We start from the raw sequence: 12,248 nt of genomic DNA, 5'->3' as shown, positions 1-12,248 counted from the left end.
GACCTTGCAGAAAAAGGTATACTCTACTCCAACTTGGGCAGCTTCTTGCAAAGCACCCCTACAGACCAGGTCATAATATTGGCGATTTCAACGCCAGGGTGGGCCAAGATTCAGAAGGGTGGAAAGGAGCACTTGGAAACCACGGTGTTGGAAACTGCAGCAATAGTCGCTTGCTATTTGAATTCTGCACACAGCAGCAATTCATCAACACAACACCATATTTCAGCTAAGAGACTACATCCTAGTGCACCATCAACGAGACAATAAAGATGTCCTTCACACCAGATTGATGCCCAGCACAGAATGCCATACAGACCATCGCCTCGTTCATTGCAACTCAGACTCCACTTCAAGCCTAAACCAAAGAAGGGAGGAGTTCCAAGGAAAAAAAATCAAAGTCAGCTTAAGTGAGAGCCGATTTCCAGCCAGGTCTACAGTTGAAGCTTGAAGACCCAAAATGCTCCCCCCCCCACATACCCATCTCCTGAAATACTTTGGGAACACCTGATGACTGCCAGCCAGCTGACATCTGAAGAAAAACAAAGGCTGGTTCGATGAAAGCAACTAGAAGATTCAAGAACTGCTGGCGATGATGAGATCCGCCTACCAGACCCACCTGGCTTAACCGTCTTGTCTTGAGAACAAATTGCCTTAAGTCTCGTATGCAGCAACCTCCATCTCAGGCTTCGGGAGATGCAGAACGAGTAGTGAATCAACTTCGCACAAAAAAAAAATCAGGTTTTCGCAGTCACTGGCGAATACAGGGGGCTCTACGATGGCCGAGAGGTAGTATACGGCTCTACGTGCCAGGTTGAAAGTCCTTTGCTTAGTGCAGATGGTCAGGCGCTCCTCACAGAAAAAACGTCCATTCTGAACCGCTGGTCTAAGCATTTCTAGGCTTTCTTCAGCGTTGAACGTACTATCCAAGACTCAGCAATTCTCCGCATCTCTCAGCAACCAGTAAAAGCGGAACTGGACGATAAACCCATCATCGAAGAGACCATCAAGGACAATGAGCAGCTGAAGAGTAGCAAGGCAACAGGAGTTGACGGAATCCCTCCAGAGATTTGGAAGCATGGAGGTCAGCCGCTGCACACCAACCTCCACGAGTTCTTCGTCTGTTGTTGGGAGTTGGGTAAACTTATCTTCTATCCTTTTACACTAAAGTATATAAGGCGTCAGATAACAAGGATAGTTACGATGTTATTTACCTTGACTTTAGCAAAGCGTTCAACAAGGTGCACCACCAGAGACGACCAAATAAAATCAAAGCCCATGGCATTGGTAGAAAAGTGTTAGAATGAATTAGAGCTTGGATCAGTGAAAGAAAACAGCGGGTCACCATAAATGGTATAAAATCCAGGTGGGGGAGTGTTTCTAGTGGGGTTTCCTAGGGCTCAGTTTTTGGTCCCTTACTGTTCATTATGTACATAAACGACTTGGACAGTGGGATTAATAATGTTAGTAAGTTTGCGCACGACACTAAAATAGGACGCCTAATTAGGTCAGGAGACGATGCAGAGATTCTGCAGGATGATCTTAACAAGTTGTTCACATGGTCGGTGAAATGGCAAATGAACTTCAATATCTCAAAGTGCAGCGTGTTAAACGTAGGGCTACACAGCCCCGAAAGTAGATATAGCTTAGATAACACTTTTTTAGAGAAATCGGAGTGCGATAGAGACTTGGGAGTTTTAGTGAGTCCTGACTTTAAATTCAGGGAACAGTGTATTAGCACCAGGAATAAAGCTAACAGAGCATTAGGTTTCATTATTAGGACGGTTACGAATAGAAATGCAGAGGTAATTATCAAATTCTATCTAGCGTTAGTTAGACCTATCCTTGACTATGCGGTACATTTTTGGTCTCCGTCCTATAGAATGGACATCAATTCACTAGAATCAATACAGAGGAGAATGGCTAAAATGGGCTCAGAAATATACCTTACGAAGAGAGGCTTAGGTAACTTAACTTACATTCTCTGGAAAGACGCAGAGTGCGGGTTATCTAATAGAGGTGTTTAAGTGGATCAAAGGCTTTAACAAGGGTGACGCACACAGGGTAATCATATTAAGACAACAGGGCAGGACTCGCAGTAATGGATTTACACTGGACAAATTTAGATTTAAGAAGGAAATAGGCAAGAATTGGTTTACTAATAGGGTGGTCAACGAATGGAATAGACTTAGTAGCCATGTAGTGAGCGCTGAAACTATCAATTGTTTTAAGAAACGGTTAGACTTTATGGATGGGGATGACAGATGGTAATGGACATGGGACTTCCTAGTGTAGGCCTTATGGCCTCTTGTAGTCTTCTTCATTCTTATGTTCTTATGTTTGTGGAACAAGCGCTTGAAGAAGGCCACAAGTTCCGCGTCCATAGAGTCGTAGTACTTACCACCCTCCTGTACAACCGGGAGTCGTGGTTCACCTATCGCAGTCACCTGCGACTCCTTCAGCACGTTCATCAGCGCTGCCTCCGCACCATCTTCAACATCCACTGGAGTGACTTTGTAACCAACGTTGAAGTCCTTGAGCAAGCGGTGGTTATCAGTATCGAGGCCATACTGTTGAAGTCACAACTACGCTGGGCTGGGCACGTCTCCAGAATGGAAGATCACCGCCTGTCAAAGATTGCACTGTATGGCGAACTCTCCACTGGCCACGGAGGCAAAGATACACCGAAGAAGAGATATAAAATCTCTGAAGAAATCTCCCGGTGACTGTCACATCGACCACAGTCAGTAGCCAACGCTTGCTGCTGACCGCGATGCTTGGCGTCACACCATCCAAAGGCACCAGCAGGACAAATCTTGAGAAGAAGAGACGCAGGAAGAAGACCCGCGAAGCCTCAGCACCCAACCCAGACCAGACTTTCACCTGCAGCCGCTGTGGACGGGCATGCCTCTCCCGCTTTGGCATTGTCAGCCACAAGCGTGCCTGCAGTCGATGTGGACCACTCCTTTAGATCTCCGTTCGTGAAGCAACGTCATGATATTGATGGTGGTGGTGGTGGTAATGGTGATGTTGGTGATAGTGGTTGTGATGACGGTGGTGATAGTGGTAGTTGTGGTTGCGGTTCCGGTTGCGGTTTTTTACAAAGGATTACAAAGGCGGAGCATGCCGACAGGAGACCTTTTGATCCATATCTAGGTCGGATGCAAAAAAAAAAAAAAAAAAAAAAAAAAAAAAAATAATAATAATAATAATAATAAATTAAAACTATAATAATGTAAATAACAAATAAAATACATAAATAAATGCATAGGTATAGTTGAATAACAAACAAACAGGTAAATAGTAAATGATAATAAATTGACATATAACTAATAATAAATGAAAATCAGACAGACAAATTATAACAAAACAAAAACAAATAATATAACATAAATTATAATCATTACAGCATCTTACTTAGGTATTTATCTAAATGATTCTTAAAGCTTCGAACTGAACTACATTGCACTACCTGTGCAGGAAGTTTATTCCATTCATTAACTACACGGTTGGCAAAGTTGTTTCTACCTACTTCCAAATTGAATCTATTTCCGGACAGTTTGAGACCATTGTTTCTTGTCTGATTCTCATTCAATGTGAAAATTTGGTTGTGGTGGTGATAGTGGTGGCTATGGTGGTGGTCATTGTAGTGATGATGGGCTTGCTAGAGGTGGTAACGGTGGTAGTGGTAGATGTGTTGGTGGTGGTAACGGTGGTAGTGATTGTTGTGTTAGTGGTGGTGATAATGATGGAGTGCCGTTGTCAGACAGATATGTAATAACGGCGTGTGATGTGTTCATGGTGATTGTGGTTGTGTAGTGTTGATGTGACTAGATATCATATGTGACGATGGTTATAATAGATCTAGTTAGTAAATGGACACAAAATTATAATAAACAGATTTTTATTCTAAATTATTTAAACATTTGTTTGCAGTATATACGATCATCTAAAATGTGAAATTGTATTTTATTTGTATTCATATAAGTAGTTGTATTTATTTGGACTTGTGTCATTGTGTCAAATGGAAATTTGCTCATTTCCATTTGTAACAGTGACTCACAACTTGTCGGATGACTCGGTGAAATTAGAATATAGACTGAGCTAAGCCTAGTGCCTTTGGGGAACTACCAGGTCGTAACCCAGGTCGTTCCTTTTGTAAGGCCTGGTGGCTCAAAGGCTATCGTCTCTGCTTCACAATAAGCAGCTAAGGCAGAGGTTCGAGTCCTTGCGGTGGAGCTAATTTCTATTTGGATTTATTTAACGGGTGGGAGGGGCTGCATTACCCAATGGTTCGATATAGTTGTTTTTTGGTTTCCAAACGTGCACGTCACCACGAGTACAAACGCCTACATTAGGTCAACCTTGGGAAGGTATTGGCCATAAAGACACTGTACCTCACCACTTCGCCTTGATCCGAGTAGAAATGAGTCGATGAACGAAAGCTTGATTAGTGAGTTAGAATGATACATCTGTGAAGCTGAATTCGCAAATGAGTCTAGAGAGGGAAGTAATAACCTAAGCCTTGCTCCATCTAACTAGTTCACCAAAAACAATGGTTAACAAATGAAATAGACTTAGTAACAATGCGGTGAGCGCTGGTTTTTTCTAAGAGATTAGATGGCTTTATGGATAGGGATGACAGGTGGTAAGAGACATGAAACTACCTAGTGTACAGTAGGCCTTGTGGTCTCTTGCAGTCTCCTCCATTTTATTTTTTATCTATTTTTATTATTATTATTATTATTATTATTATTATTATTATTATTATTATTATTATTTTTTTTTTTTTTTTTTTTTTTTTTTTAACGGTTCTTAAAAATTGCTCCATAGACCACGAGGGTGCGCAGAGCTTCACAGTTGGGCCACAATCTAATATTGGTCGTTACTTGATGTCTGACGATTCTTTTCTGTGTTGAAATAGTCTCGAGGTGATTAAACAACACCAATACTTAGATACGGGATACTTGAGAAAGAAGTTTGAGAACTCTTGACGTATGTCATCTAACGTCAACGCAGAGCACGTAAATGCGACTTTTTTCAGAATGAAAGAACATCAATACATAAGTATGGGATACTTGAGAAAGAAGGTTGAGAGCCCTTTACCTAAATCCATCTAACGTCAACGCAGAGCTTGTGGATACGATCTCTTGAGGAGATTAAAGAATAGCAATACATAAGTATGGGATACTTAAGAAAGAAGGTTGAAAAATTCTGGCCAGGATACATCTAACGTCAACGAAGAGCACGTGGATGCGACTTCTAGAGATTAAAGAACAATACACAAGTATGGGATACTTGAGATAGAAGGTGGAGATTCCCTAGCTTTGATCCATCTAACGTCAACGCAGAGCACATGTGTGCGACTTCTTGAGGAGACTAAAGAGGAACAATACATAAGTATGGGATACTTAAGAAAGTTAGGTGGGCACTGCTAATCTGAAAATCGAGCAACCTCAAACAAATTGCAACAGAAAGTTTTTTAATGGTAGTTGGTTAGACATGCACTGAGGTTGAACATATTTAAAATAGGCCAAAATCGGCCCAGACAAAATACCATCATTTGCATGATTTCAAAATGGTAGCTTTAGGGGCTCGTGAAACGCAGATCCGCATAAACTGTTCATCATAAGACCCACGAACGTATTACCAACAGGCAGAAAACTGGTGCTCAAGATATAAAAAGCACCCAGCTAGAGATGTCGTAACGCACTTATGACATCTTTATGACATTACGAGGCATGTAAGCATAGTAGAAAAGTTTGAAAGAGAAGAGTTCACACGAAATAAGTCATATACTAAAGCACATAAGAACTAAGCGTGTAATTATACAGCATAGAAATGTAAGCATAAACAAATACAAAAATCAAGTTATGAATAAAAATTTGAGTAAATATATATATATATAATTTGTATTATTGAAAAACATATAGTGTAAATAAATGGTAAAATGAATAACCCCAGAAAATTTTACAACTATCGGAGTGCTTCTCTCTCTTTCTCTCTCTCTCTCATCTCTTTATACTTCTCTCACTGTTACTCACTCTCTTCTTTCACCTTCCTCTCACACACAACTCTCTTTCTTTTTTCAGAATGAAAAATGGATATCTGCCCTATATGTGAGAAAGAACTTGAAGGATCCGATGATGTCGTCACGCTAACAGAAAAAGGTGCCACTGGTGTGCCAGAATCAGCGGCTCAACGGGATGTTGATGTGACAGTGTTCTCTGGAGCAAAAGTTCACACCTTGTGTAGACTAAATTTTTCCAATAAGAAAAAAAAAAACATTGAGAGGGATAGACGACGAAAATTGGAAAGTGACTCTGAACACAGCCCAGTTAAGAGACGGTCCTTGTGTCCCGAATTCCAATTCGCCAAAGATTGTCGCCTGTGTGGGTTGAGGATCCCAGAGAGAGCTTTCGACAGAAAAATGGCATTCCCCGTTAGAACTTTTGATTTCCAGGATTCAATCATTAAACCATGCGATGCGCGGAAAGAGCGTTGGGCCACGGAAATTAAGGGCAGAGTCGCTATTGCTGCTGCTGACCTGCATGCCGCAGATGCGGTATACCACCAAATCCGCAGTATTAATTTCCGTTCTGGCAAACAAATTCCAGCAAGATTCACAGTAAATCCTAGCACTAGTGTCAAGTCAGGTAGGCCAAAGGATGTATCAACGGAAGAAGCCTTCTTAACGGTCATCAATGGTCTCATGAATACCGACGAAGGACAAAAAACTATCAGTGATCTATGCAAAGAAATGGAAGACTTGTGTGGAACCTCTTATAGTGCTGTCTATATGAAAAGGCGATTATTTGATGTCTTAGGTGACAATATAACCATATCAAGTGATCAAGGAAAGTCTAAAAATTTAACCTTCAATCATACTACTGCAAAGATAATAGATGATTTCTACAAAACTTCCCAGATGGAGCGAGATCCTGATGTCGAGAAAAGGCTTTTAACAACGTCAGCTGCACTAATCCGGAGTGAGATAGTTGAGAAATATATATTGTTCTCTAAAGCGTTTTATCCAGACCCAGGGGATGTCAAGTTAGTTGACAAAATGTTAGATTTCTTGCCTGATTTGTTCAAACTCTTCCTGGATGAGTTACTCGTTGCAACATCGAAAGGCCTGAGGCTGTCAACCTTAGGTCAGTGCCTTGTCCAGGCTGCCAGACCGCGATCTCTTATGCCTCCCCTACAATTCGGTCTCGCTGTGCAACTACATCATCATTTTGGTTCGAAATATTTAATCAACACATTGCACAACAATAGCTTCTGTTCGTCCTATACTGAGGTAACTTCGAGCCATGTGCTGCAGCCAAGACGCCCAACAGCAGATGTTGATTCTGAGTTTGTGACTCCCGCCACAGTGAGACTTGGAACTGGCCAGTTCAGTCAATTCATTTGTGATCATGCTGACAGAAACCCATGGAATTTAGACGAGAAGAAAGCACTACATGCTATGGGAATGGTAGAGACTACCACTCCTACAAAGCCAAGGCACGCATCAAGAGAGATACGAACCCTAGTGTTGTTGGTTCTTTGATTCAAACAAGGTATTATAATACTCCAAGTGAAAATATCCGAGAGTTGACACCTTGACGTGGTGAATAGGCTTGAAGATCTTAATGATTACAAAAGCTATGTCGATAGAGAGGAAATCTCTGCAGGGTCACCCATATCGAACAAGTTTTGTAGGAAAGATCAAAGAGCAGCTCAAACACACAGTCGCAGGACCCACTGCTAACTGGCACGTCCCTGATGGTAAACAGGGACATTCCTCTTAGATATATGGGGTACCGTCATAATGACGGCGTGGACCATTGGGCACTCTATAGATATAAGGCTTCACCGAATATAATGAATAAGGTGACACCAGAGAAACATCTCACCAGAAACCAGTTGGCACGGAGGTGAGATTACTACCAACCCCCCTTCATAGCCAATATGAATAGCACAACCAAACCAAACCGGGCGTTCCTGTTGGATCATCGTCTCCTAAAGGTCCAACCGCGTTGCCTCGTGTGCTTACGGCCAGTGTGCCACCGAATGTGAGTAAGCACTGTCCAAGCAGATCCAAGTCTTGGACATTAAACAACATGAAGACAATAAAGATCTATCCTTACAACGTAAGAAGTCTCTCAGAAGACCACAGACTGGAGAGTTTAATGGAAGAACTAGACAACATCAAGTGGGACATCGTAGGGCTGAGAGAAGTCCGAAGAAATGATACAATTACAAGATGGTCACCACCTGTTCTACTATAGATGTAAGGACAAAGAAAGATCTAGTGGAGTAGGATTCTTGATAAACCGAGAGGTTGCTGGTAACGTAGTCAAATTCAGTAGTTTATCGGACAGGGTAGCTTGGATCGTGATTAGGATGTGCAAAAGATACACTCTATAAATAGTTCAGGTTCATGCACCAACTTCACAGAGTTCAGACGATGAAATTGAGTCGTTCTATAATGAATAAGAGTAAAACCAAAGTAATGTTCAACACGAAAGTTCAAAGTAAAGAAAGTGTAATTGATTATGAGAATCTTGAGGAAGTTGAAGAGTATAATTATTTGGGCCAGATGGTGAAGGTGACGAAAGGTCATGATAATGAAATAAGAAGACGCATTACATTTGGTTTGAAAGCGTTTGGTAAATATAATAAGATCCTGAGAGGCTCTACCTTTTTGTTTGAAACGTAAAGTTTACAATCAATGCATTCTACCAGCATTAATCTACGGGTGTGAAACTTGGAAGCTGACGAGGGCGATGGAAACAAAGCTAAGGACCGCACAGAGGAGAATGGAGAGATCAATGATGGGAATAACACTGAGAGACCGAAAGAGAACAAGTTGGGTGAGAGAGCAGACTAGAGTGAAAGATATTGTGGAGGCAGTAAAAGAGAGGAAGTGGAATTGGGCAGGTAAGTTAGTGAGAACGACTGATGAGCGATGGAGCAAGTGTGTTACTGAGTGGACGCCGCGAGATAGGAAGCGTGGACGAATGAAACCAGACAGAAGGTGGAGAGACGAGATCGAGAAGTTTACAGGAGTGACGTGGCAGAGGATGGCAAGGTCTTGTGATTCATGGAATGCTATGAAGGAGGCCTTTGTTCAGCAGTGGACTCAGAATGAATGATTTGATTGACTGAAGTGAAAATAACCCTCTCAAGTACTATAAGCTACCATTCTTCCATGTTGAAAACTCATGTAACAATTATATTGGTGAGATTTTGCATTCCGAGCTGAAAGCCACCATTTTGAAATCATGCAAATTAGGTCATTTCGCAATGGGCCGATTTCCGCCTATTTTGAGTACGATCAACTCCAGTGCATGTCTAGCCAACCGCCACAGAAAAACTTTCTGTTGAAATTTGTTTGAGGTAAAGTGGTATTATACCCCGCCTAGGCTGAGAATCCCTTGTCTAGATCCATCTAGGCCAGGGAGACTAAAGAACAGCAATACATAAGTAGGGGATACTTGAGAAAGAAGGTTGAGAATCCCTGGCCTAGATCCATCTAGGCCAGGGAGACTAAAGAACAGCAATACATAAGTATGGGATATTTGAGAAAGAAGGTTGAGAATCCCTAGCCTAGATCCATCTAGGCCAGGGAGACTAAAGAACAGCAACACATAAGTATGGTATACATGAGAGAGAAGGTTGAGAATCCCTGGCCGAGGTCCATCTAGCGTCAATGCAGAGCACGTGTGCGACTTTACATCTGAAGGAAAAGAGAAATGTCCGGCTGATGCATAATTCACCCAACTCACTTTCACAGTCCTTGCTCTCCAACTAGATTTATTTGAATGAATCACATAAATCCTATGCTTATCATATCAGTGTCTCTGTCAGAAGCTACATACATTAAAATTATTCAAGATGGAAATTGATAAATGTATGTTGTAGGGCTACAGGAGTACAGATGTGTACATTTAGGGTAGGAGCACATACGAGTATGTAAAATATAGTCTTGTATTAATGTGTATATGCAACTGCTCGAAATTACTCTATATCTTAACAAGGAATGTTTATTATTGATTATATTTTATGTGTTTTGACATTATTTACTTTTGAATATATAGAATATAATAGAATATGTAAAATAGAAAATGTAGCAGCACACACGAGTATGTAAAATATAGTCTTGTATTAATGTGTATATGCAACTGCTCCACGTTACTCTATATCTTTACAAGGAATATGCTTATTATCGATTATCTTTTGTGTTTTGACATTTACTTTTGAATATACAGAATAGAAAATATATCAAATACTCATCTATGAACATTACACTTGTAGAATGAAAACCATAGCATGTTCATACATTTAACTGTAACGATATGAACAACTGCAGACATTAAAACTTGGCCCATTCTTTGTCATCCCTATACAAATTTATATTTCGTTGTATATATTTTTATAATCAAAAACTCTTTTCCAATGAACATGTTTTGTAAACATTCACTTCATGCAACAATAGTTACACATAATTTATATTTGCAGAGTTCTGTTGTTTACTGGATCAAGTATTTCGCAATATTATACATATGTATATATGTACATATATATATATATATATATAATATATATATATATGTGTGTGTGTGTGTGTGTGTGTGTGTGCGCGCGCGTGTGTGTGCAATCACATCACCATTATATATATATATATATATATATATATATATATATATATATATATATATATATATAATATATATATACACATATATATTATATACATACGACTCGGTTTAACATCACAGACCACGTCCTATCAGGAGGCTAGGACGATGTCCCTTACAGAGGATTTTGTAGCATGGAATTTAATGAACCATGCCCTTGGTCCAACTCGCCCGTGGCAGAGTTCGAACTGCCATCATCTCGAACTCCATCTTTACTAGCTACGTTCTAGCAAGAATTTAATTTATCTCATGACGTTACAGATATGAACGTATCTTGATTCAATGCGAGGAGCAGCATAAATCAACTGCGTACGCAGTAAATAAACAAAACATTACCCATTATTTCAAATAAACCTCAAAAAATATATATTCTTACGTCTCTCCGTGAGTTCGATTACTTACATAATTTGTGTCAGTTAATTCATTAATTCGTGAATTTATTTATCTATTTATCATTCTGGGCCTGACCTCATCACACAGATTGAAGGGTCTAGCAACCGCATGGGGTTTTATTGTAATATTTCGAAAGCAGAAGAAGCAAGACACGTACACAGATTTTCATGAAAGAAATGGAACATCAAACTTAAAGTAGATTGTTTCTGCGAACCTGCAGAACCAAAGAGGATGAAATATTGATTACAGATAACCCCCCCCCCCCAAAAAAAAAAAAAAAAATCCGCGAATGAACAGAATTTTAATTTAAGATCTCACTATCTATGATGGCATGAGATTTTCTTTCGGTATTCTAATCACTCACATGGGATTAAACACCCATCAGTAACTAACGTTTCTATCCTTGAGGGTAATACGGGGTGCGGCAAAATGATCTGACACATTTGCAAGTTCAATAAAAGCCATAGAATAAAGAACAAAAAATGGGTTTATATATGTACATTAATATTTACATATATGTATATATAGAAGAAAACTATTTTATTTAGCTTTTATCAAACCTACAAATGTGTCAGATCATTTTGCAACACTGTACTACGCTGAAGAAGTTTAACCATAGAAGTGGTAATGCGAGATGCAAGGAGGAACAGAAGAACTGAGCGATAATACGAATTAAAAAAAATAATAATAATTTAGGACCGTGACACCACAGCGCACCCCCAATGAACAAAGCCACCATGGCCTGTGACCCCAGCGACGCCCCTACCCGTGAACCCCTCTTCTGAACAGTCACTATAGACCGCGACCCACGATACTCCCTTGAATATGGTCACTCTGGACAGTAACTTCTCCCTCCTACACCCTCCAACGCGGACCCCTCTTTGAACGGAGCCCACTATGCATGCCGACCCTCCTACAGCTCAAGATCTAAGAATATAAGGTCTAACCACTTCCGACCGAATTTCGAGGGAGTTGGCGCAGCGGGCCCGTGAACGTCACCTGGCTGTTCAGTGGGGTTAGCGGGTCCTATAGCTGTCAGTAGAAGTTGGTCCGTCGTTCGAAAATGAAGTCGCCTTCGCTCGCACAGCTCCACGCAATTAGTTATATTCTGACAAATATTATATAAAATATATATATAAAATATCATAGTTCCTGTCTATATATATGAATATA

Source organism: Oratosquilla oratoria, chromosome 15, assembly GCF_046742065.1.
Source record: "Oratosquilla oratoria isolate Oo_2021 chromosome 15, ASM4674206v1, whole genome shotgun sequence".
NCBI lineage: Eukaryota > Metazoa > Arthropoda > Malacostraca > Stomatopoda > Squillidae > Oratosquilla > Oratosquilla oratoria.
The sequence above is the reverse complement of the archived record's forward strand: the minus strand, read 5'-3'. Positions refer to the sequence as shown.